The sequence below is a fragment of the Cibotium barometz genome, chromosome 26 (assembly GCF_041138505.1).
Source record: "Cibotium barometz isolate CiBa-2024 chromosome 26, ASM4113850v1, whole genome shotgun sequence".
Classification (NCBI taxonomy): domain Eukaryota; kingdom Viridiplantae; phylum Streptophyta; class Polypodiopsida; order Cyatheales; family Cibotiaceae; genus Cibotium; species Cibotium barometz.
Genome location: NC_141071.1, coordinates 20,498,719 through 20,507,915, shown reverse-complemented (window position 1 = coordinate 20,507,915; position 9,197 = coordinate 20,498,719). Strand labels below are relative to the sequence as shown.

The 9,197-nt window shown below is 40.7% G+C and overlaps 2 long non-coding RNA genes across 2 annotated transcripts; both read left to right on the top strand.

Moving 5' to 3' along the window:
• Nucleotides 1–5,105: 5,105 nt before the first annotated feature.
• Nucleotides 5,106–5,939, top strand: LOC147623746 (uncharacterized). Its single transcript, XR_015269282.1, has 2 exons — nucleotides 5,106–5,274; nucleotides 5,378–5,939. It is a non-coding gene; the product is annotated as an uncharacterized LOC147623746 (long non-coding RNA).
• A 36-nt stretch (nucleotides 5,940–5,975) lies between these two features.
• On the top strand, nucleotides 5,976–6,936 carry LOC147623745 (uncharacterized). The gene is made up of 3 exons (XR_015269283.1): nucleotides 5,976–6,170; nucleotides 6,254–6,337; nucleotides 6,430–6,936. It is a non-coding gene; the product is annotated as an uncharacterized LOC147623745 (long non-coding RNA).
• Nucleotides 6,937–9,197: the final 2,261 nt, after the last annotated feature.

Sequence of the window (9,197 nt, the reverse complement as noted above, 5' to 3'; positions counted from 1 at the left end):
TGATGCCCTTGAATGCCATTTGATGCCAATTACTCATAAGCAATGCTTATGGGAGTGATACCAATTGGATATTGATGTCATTGGTATATGGTATTACCTCACTTGTGCTTATTGATTGATGTTGGATCTTTGGATGAATGGCGGACATTTGGAGCTATGTGGATAAGCATGAGTTCATGCATAATGGTTCATGAGTATATTGTAATGGGCATGAGTCATGCCACATCCTTGTAAGTGATCCGCCTCATTTTCATATTCAAGCTATATGCACCTCACAATTGTTTGCACTCACTTCAATTTTTAGAAACTAGATATGTTGGTGAGGGTACCCCGGGTGTTGGTGGAGAGGCCCGAGGGGGGAGCATGGCTTGAATCCACCGTGCCGTGAGTGCCGTGAGAGGCCGGGGGGGAGCATGGCTTGAATCCATCGTGCCGTGAGTGCCGTGGTAAAGCGGTACGGTGGAGGATTAGGTGTGGAAGTGAAGACTTGGCCTCAACCCGTGCCTTGGTTTGGACTAGGTACGGGGGTGAGAAGAGCTTGGCTGGGAGATCGGCAAGCTTCAACGTGCTACACAGATGATCTTCTTCGCACAATCATCCTCTTGGTTTATGTACATGGCAATGGCGCCTTAATATGGACATCTCATGGGAATTGATCTTGCATTATGCCATGGGAAACGTATGGTGAATGCTTGGAATTGCAAGGAATTTGTATGCCTTTTGGTGATGCAAGTTGAGGCACATGCTATGTAATGGATGGGAATTGATAAGAGGATTATGGATTTTTGCATTGCTACTTGAGAAAAATTGAGATTTAGCTCCTAAAACAAAGGAGACTATGTCAAAATTTTCTCAAAATTCTGGTCATACATGGACAATTCAAGCTTGTAGAGCATAATTTGCAGACCTTGGGATGCCAATGAGGTGCGAAAGGTGTTGACATTGGTTTGGGAGCAAACAAAAATCAATTGGGCACAAAAAGGGTCACTTTGGCAAGAATCTGCAGATTCACAAAAACCCTAATTCAGTCCCAACTCTTTTGGATTGAATTAAAAGGGACCATATGAGCTCTTAGTGCTTCCTTAGAGCTACCCAACGAGCCCTTAAACTCCGCATTTTGTAATCTCTTTAGGGTAGAATTTAGGGTTTTTGTAGAAACAGTAAACCCTAATTCAGTCTCACATGGGTTTGAAGGTCTTCTAGATCCAATTACATAGGCTTGTAGTACTCATCGAAGGCTTCCATTTGAACTAAAAAGTTTTGCATTCGGATATCTCTAGCTCAAGTTGTTGTACCCAAAATACCATTTCAGCCTATAACCCTGTAAACCCTAAAACAGAGAATAGTAGCACACCTCATCTCTTACGGGTCTTTGCATAGTGGTCTAGTACACTTCATTAGCTCTCCAACAAGATTTAGATCACTTCAATCGGACATCCCTACCTCAATTTAGAGCCAAATTTTTGAAACCGAAGGTTTCCATGGGGCCGAAGCCAAAAGGGCGACCGAGGCGCAACACTTTGGCTTCCGACGAGGTAGAGGGTGAAGAGGCAATGATGGAACAAGGAATTTTGGATGCTCCAGAGGATACTCTTGGGCACACTTCAAGAGAAGGGGATACTTTTGGGCATACTTCAAGAGAAGGGAATGAGGAGTTGAATGTCGAAAGTGCCCATAAGCACACCCCACAATCTTCGCATACCATCCCCATCGATTCGATCATGCAAATGCTGATGGAAATGAATGCTAATATGGACACGATGGCTACAAGGGTGGAAGTCAATGGTAGGCTTGACACTATGGCTACAAGGATGGAAGTTTTGGAAGAGAGGGTCGCTCGGCCAATGAGCCAGCCTTCCTATGATAGTGGTCATGGTGCTTTACATGAAGGCAAGCAATTCGGAACAGCTTTTGAAGGCCGTAGGGAAGGCAAGCTACCCATGGTACAAGAGGTTTCTCCCAAGGTAACACATGAGCATTCCACCAAGAATGTCACTTTTGGATTCATGGCGATGCTAGAAAGCCTTCTATGCGGGAGATGAAGCCTACTACATTCCAAGCGGGTTCTTCTCAATTGGATGGAAAGCAACATGCACCTACATTCAGACATGAGGAGTCAAATTTTAGGGATCCGAGGAGAGTACCTTTGCATCCCAAAGCAAATCAGTTCTCCATGCTTGAAGAGGGGGTGTATGATATGGATGATGTGGTTGAGCTTGATTGGGAACATATGTCATTCATTGAGAGACAAAGAGAAGCTCATGATAGGTGGATGGAAATGCCAAATTTCCTCAATCAAGAGAGGGAGTACAAGGATTTTGCACAATTCCTTGGATCTTTTGTGCAAATGCAAAAGCACAAGCCCTCGCACCATCATGAGAATGCATCGTCAACCGTGTCAAAGGATGTAAAGGATAAGATTTCACTCTCTAAGTTCAAGGGTGATGGTTCAGCCCCACATGAGTTGGAAGAATGGATGAATAAGTTGGATACATACTTTCAGCTCTATCCGAAGAATGAAAGGGACAAAGTGCATTTTGCATCCTTGCATTTGGAAGACTATGCACATCAATGGTGGAGACATATGCTCAAGGAAGGAGTTATGCCACATACTTGGGAAGAACTCAAGCATGAAATGAATATGACATTTGTGTCACCTTTGGTTCTTGACCGATACCATGAAGAATGGTATGAACTCACACAAAAGGGCATGTCGGTTAGGGAGTACATCAAGAGGTTCATGAAGCTCTCTATGTTTGTGGATGGACTCAATGAAGGCATGCGATTGAAGAACTTTGTGCATGGTCTAGATTCATACATCAAAGCGGATGTCTCGGCACAAAGACCAAGCACTATCAAAGAGGCTATGAGATTGGCGGAGCTATATGAGCCAAAGTATAAGAGGGTTCAGCCCAATGTACCTTTTCATAAGCCATTTCACACTTCTTCAAATGTGGGGAAAAGTCTACCTTCTTCTACATCATCCACTTACACTTCCAAATTCCATACATCTTTTGGAAGTGGACAGTCCACAAGTGGAGTTCATAATGATGCTAAGAAGAGCAATGGGTTTGTCAAGAAGCCTCCTCAACCATTCAAGAAGACTCAATAGATGGATGATCCTAAGATTGAGGAATTGAGGAGCAAAGGCCTATGTTTTAAATTCAAAGAGAAGTGGTCACCCGGGCACATTTGCAAATCAAAGAAAGTGGTGGCTACTATGATCATTATGGATGAGGATGAGGATTCCAAGTCATCTTATGATGTGGAAGAGTTTGAAGATTGCAGCGAGGAGACACATGAAGAAGACTTGGAGGGTCATTCTTTTGTCAAAGAAGAGGATGAGTTTCCTTTCGACCCCTGTGGAAGGGATCATGCATGCATTTTGAGGGGACAATATGCTAAAAGATGCAGGAAATGCAGAAAATGCAGCCCATGTATGTTCCATTTCACAAGAGCTTTTGGTGGGTTGCAAGAGTCCGAACACCTTGAGGTTGGTGGGCACCATTAATGGGAGAGTTACACGCATCTTGGTGGATTCAAGGAGTACTCATAGTTTTGTTAACTCCAAATCCCTCAACTCTCTCAAACTATCTCCGACGGAGCTACCCATAACCTTCCAAGTACAAGTGGCAAATGGAGAGAATAAAAAAGCCAATTTGTTTTGCCCTTCAACAAGAGTGAGTTTATCCTCTTCATATGATTGGGAAGGTGACTTGGTAGTATTGGACATGGGGCCCATTGATGTGATTATGGGATGTGATTAGTTGGCTTCTCTTGGTGATTTTCACATGAACCTTCAACAAGGTGTTATGAGCTTTTCACATGATGGACAGCTTGTGGTATTGGCTGGAAATACACCAAAAGAGCTTTCTTTGATCACTCCAAAGAGACTCAAGAAGGAACTCAAAACTCTTGGTACAGTCTATGTGTTGCATGTCACTCAAGAAGGGATGTCAAGAAGTTTGTTTTGGAATGTGTGTCATGCCAAAGGAATAAGGATAGTCACCAATTGCCAAGTGGTTTACTTCATCCTTTGCCTATTCTGGATGGAAAATGGACTCACATTTCCATGGACTCACATTTCCATGGAAAATGGACTCACATTTCCATGGACTTCATCATAGGCTTGCCAAAGACGAAGCATGGATGGGATCAAGTATTTGTGGTGGTGGATAGACTCACCAAATCAGCTCATTTTATTGCTTCCAAGACTACTTATGGGGCCTCTCACATTGCCAAGCAATTTATGGAGCATGGTTTGCCACTCAACATAGTTTGTGATAGAGATACCAAGTTCACTTTTTGGAGGACATTGTATGAGAACTTGGGGACTCAAATCACTCCTTCTACAGCCTATCACCCTCAAACGGATGGGCAAACAGAGTGCACAAACACATTAGGGAAAAAGGGAGCTCATTTTGGGGCCTTTTACGGTTTGGAAAAATAAGCTCTCAACCAATGAACAGAGGGCCAACGTAACGTTGGAAATTCACAAAAATAAAAGAAAATAGATAAAAGAAACAATATTTTATGTAGGTACAAGCGTGCTACATTAATGTGGAGATTGGTTTTTTATTCTCACAAGATCTTTGGACATGAAGATAGAATCTAGTCTGACATTTTCTCTGACAAGGGCCTTCCCGCTTCCACCTCCCTTTGAACTTTGAATTGTTGTGCTGCCTTTCCTTCGAAAGGTCTACCATTCTACACCACTACCTCATTGTGCAGCAACCTCTTCTTTTCCAAAACTGCTCCCTTGATCTAGTTTGGCTTAGAGTAAGATGTTTCTTGTCAACTATCTGTCTGCCTACTTTCTCTTTCTTGAAACTTCACTTTGTTATCTTGTTTACATTACTTTGCTGTGGTTACAGATTCACAAGGTATCCATGGTGAATAAAAACTATGGTCGTTCTTGTGGAAGACGCTCTGTGGATGATAATGCTATGAAGGCAGAATTATACCACACATCCTTACCCCGTCGACCTGCTTCTTCTATTTCTTCGGTAGAGAATTCAAGTACAGTCAAAACGGAAGGAACTTGGGAAAGGTTTACTGTTTCGAAAGGAGCATGGGTGCTCATGCAACCTAGTAAAAGAAAGAGACCCCAGACAAAAAATATTTTCTTGGCATCATGGAAGGGAAGAGTACGAGATTTTAAAATCACCAGAGGAAAGATATCGGTGAAAGAAGTTTTGATTCAGCATGTGTACATGCATAAAGAACTTGTCTTGCGAGACTATCCAAATGATCTTCCGCAACACAGGCCTAATTGTATATTTTTCTATTGTGGTTTTGTTCTTTATGAGGTGCATGGATTTTTAAGACAAAGCTTTCTTTCTTTGCTTACTGATATTCTTGTGTTGTTTTATTTCAGATTTATACCCTTCATCGTATGAGACATGGCAAAACATCGATTGTATTCTGGGATTTATAGATGTTTTGCATGGATCGATAGGAGAACAACAATACGAAGGTCGATGTGCAACAGAGCTAGCTCAATCCGGTATATTTTTTACTGATCATTTTTATCAGTTTTGCTGGACAATGCAAACACACATGGTGTGTTAAGAAAACAAGACCTTCCAGCATGGAATTCAGTGGATTGGCCTCTCCCACATTTTAGTGTTACAGAGGCATATAGAGCCAAGCTTTTCAAAGAAGTACAGAAAGCTCTGAGGCCCAATATTGCCACAAGGATAATAAAAATTTCTTTGTGCATGCCTCTCACAGTTTTTGTAGACTTGTTTAATACCTTTCCAGTGAAGGTTTCAAAAACAATGTTCACAGTTAAAGCAACAAGTCTGGCATGCATGCCACAATTTTTGGATAAAGGTTGGGATAAGAAGACATGTAGTTCAGTGTTTTGTGAGGTTGTCCAACCTTCTATGCAACTGAAGTACATGGTTGCATCACAAAATTTCATTTTTTCTTTTTATTATAAGCGCAGTCGAATGCTAGGTACAAAACTAGTCCCTATGGATCAAGATGAAGATTCTTTTGGTGCAGAAAATAAACTTCTTGATATTGATGTTGTTGAGAATGGTGATGTGCTAGTCAATATCACATTAAGACAATGTTGCTCCCTAGCTCAATTGCGCAATGACATTCTATTTGAGACAGAAGGTTCTATTTCAAAGGACTTTTTATTTATCTACAACAATAAGAAGGTATACCATGTGACTTATCCTAGTCTCATTAAGCACTGCTATTAGTTTACTTTACCCTATTGTTTCATATTGCTTTTTTGCAGGTACTCAAAAGAAGAGAGAGATCAATAAAATGCAAAGACATTGAAAATTTTAAAATTGAGATAACACAGACTCCATAAACAAAGGTATTATATTCAGAAATGTAAAATTCTGTACAGAAGTGTTTAATTACATATGTAGAACATATTCTTGACAATAATTTTCTATTTATCTACAGGCTGATCTAGAGGCTGCTCTACATGGTCCAAGCTCACCGTATCATCTTTATTTGGAGAATCTACTTTCTGTTGCTCCATCTTGTCGTGTACAGTCTCTTGGTGCTGCTCCATTGTCTCCTCTACTACCCCTGGAGCATCTGTTTGCTGTTGCTCCATCATTTCCTCAATAACATCAGCAGCAACAGGTCCTTGTTCTTGTGGCTTCTCCTCATCAGCACTAGGTCCTTGTTCTTGTGGCTTCTCCTCATCAGCACTAGGTCCTTGTTCTTGTGGCACCACATCTGCATCATCTGTGTCATCAAGGTGTATGACACCTTCTCGGACTTTAGAGCTCTCACCTAACTCGACAGTAGCTGGTACAATAGGTTTGGGGAAGGCATACTTCAAAAACTTCCAAATTATATCAGCTCTGAAACTATACACATAGCTCGAGTTGAAGCTATCTTCTCTCATCTGCAATGAGATATGATGATTTAGAACACTTTGTACCAATATCAAATTTTTTGAAGCTAAATGAAAATTATTTTTTCTTACAAGCTCTGGCTGTCCTATCTCAAAATAGCTTGAAAGTATATATTTGGCACTAATCAGCACTCTCCAGCCACAGCTACTTGAATCATCTTGTTGTGGTGTCTGGATAGTTGGAAAGATATGTTAGAAACTGTTAATGTCTGAACAAAATAAAATTATTCAATAAGTTCAAAGGCATAGCATGAAATAGACATCAGTAGAGGGAGCAACTTTCTACCTCTAAATCTATTGGCTCTATTGAATCCAAAAGATTGACATTAGGAGGACACTGATCCAATGCATCTAGAAGTCTTCTAATACAACTGCAATACATATAATTCAGTTAGTGTGCATTAAATCCAAATAATGAAGTTTAAAGTTAAAAATAGCACACAAACCACTTACAATTTAACCTCTCTGTGTGTGTTTCTAAGAGAGTTGAATAAAAAGCATTGCTTCTGCTGGATGTCAATAGAAGCAAAGCTCTAGTGGTCACTGCATAAGGAAAAAAGCATTAAGAAATCAAAGGCTACAAGAGTACTCAATCTTGAAGGAAAATCCCAAAAGAAGCAGCCACACACATACTTGTTATGGTATGGAAGTAGCAAAATATCAACATGATCAAAATCACAGTGTCTGAACCAATTGGAAATATCCATGGGAGTTTCCTTTGGATCTCTTAACTTGAAGGAAATTGCAGGATCAATAATATAAACTGTATGCTGTACAGCATGGTTCAGCCAGCTTCTCATCATGCTACATTGGACAAAACAATAATTAAGGTAAGGTGTAAGGAAGGAGGTACAATAAGGATTGTTTTGCAAACAAATGTAAAATAAAAGACACTTACTAGAGCATTGCAAGAATGATAGTATCTGAGCAATACTCATTCTTATGAGCCAATGCTGCCAAGCATGCTCTTGTCAAGTCAAAATTATTCTCTGAAAAATCATCTTCAATATGGACAGCTATGTTAGGGCCCAGCTCCTGCAACCTTCTCTGTATCTGTAGCTCCATCTGTACAGTCTCCACATTTATAGCAGATTTGGATTCCTCTATTTGCTGCTTCAGTGACTCCTCATAAGCAGCTTTCCCTCTGGTGCTCATTGAGTGGGTCACTTCAACAACCTTCACCTTGTCTGCCTTCAATTTCCTTGTAGGTGGAATTAATAATATGTCTCTCATTTTAATGTCCTGCCATTCCACAGGATGGACCAGCTTGTCATACCTCCACCTCACTCTGGACAATGTGTTGAAGTCCTTGGCCATCAGAGTTACCCTGTGAGCATGGGCTGCTACAAGCATTGCATCTTCAAAGTACTTCTCCAAGTAATCCTCTGCCATTTCCTGTAAGGAAAGAATGGCAGTCCTGTTCCACCTGAAACCAAGGTGCCAGCTATCACAAATTTCTCTCACTAGCCTCTGAAAAGGTGCCTTGGGGATTGCAAAGCCTATAGCTTTTTGCTGTTTCCTGATCTCCTTTAGCACACCAGCAGAATGCTTTAACCTCTTGGACTTTTGCTGCAGCATGCTCATTGGCTTCCCCTTCCTGCCATGTGCAACTCTTCCTTTTGTAGGCACACTAGATTCCTTGACATCAGCCCCAGCTGCTGGCTGCAAGCCCTGGCCCCTTGCCAGACCTCCTTGCAGTTGCCTTGGTTCTTGCCATCACTCTGAAAAGGTCCATACAAAGCAATAGTAAAAGATTAGAAACATGGAGAACATAGAATGATTAAAGAAGGTGATGACAAATTGGATGAAGCAAAATTGAACAATTTGCAACAAAAGGCGATTATGATGATTTGAAATTTGTAACAGCTCAAAATCGCGTTTTTCTGCAAATACTTGAAACAATATGCTATTGCATTCATATGATGAATTCTCTATCTTTCCAACTACAAACAATATGTATTGTGTTTATAGAAGAACTATGCAGGCTTGAAATGGGTGGATGAAGAAGCATTTTAAAATTTGCAACAAAATGCGATTTGACCTATTTTGAAATTTCTAAAATGCTCTCCTCGCGTTTTGCTGCAAATTCTAGAGACAACATACTTCAGCATGCCTTTAGTCATTTCAGTGTGTATGCAGCTTGGTGCAACATGGATTGAGCCTATGGACATCAAGAAGTGATCAAACTCTCATTCAACATGCCCAAATAAAAAGTCTTCCTGCTTCTACATGCAGTGGAGAAAATCTAAAAAATGCATATAATATTTATCATAATATGTAACCTACATCACATCAATCAATTCCT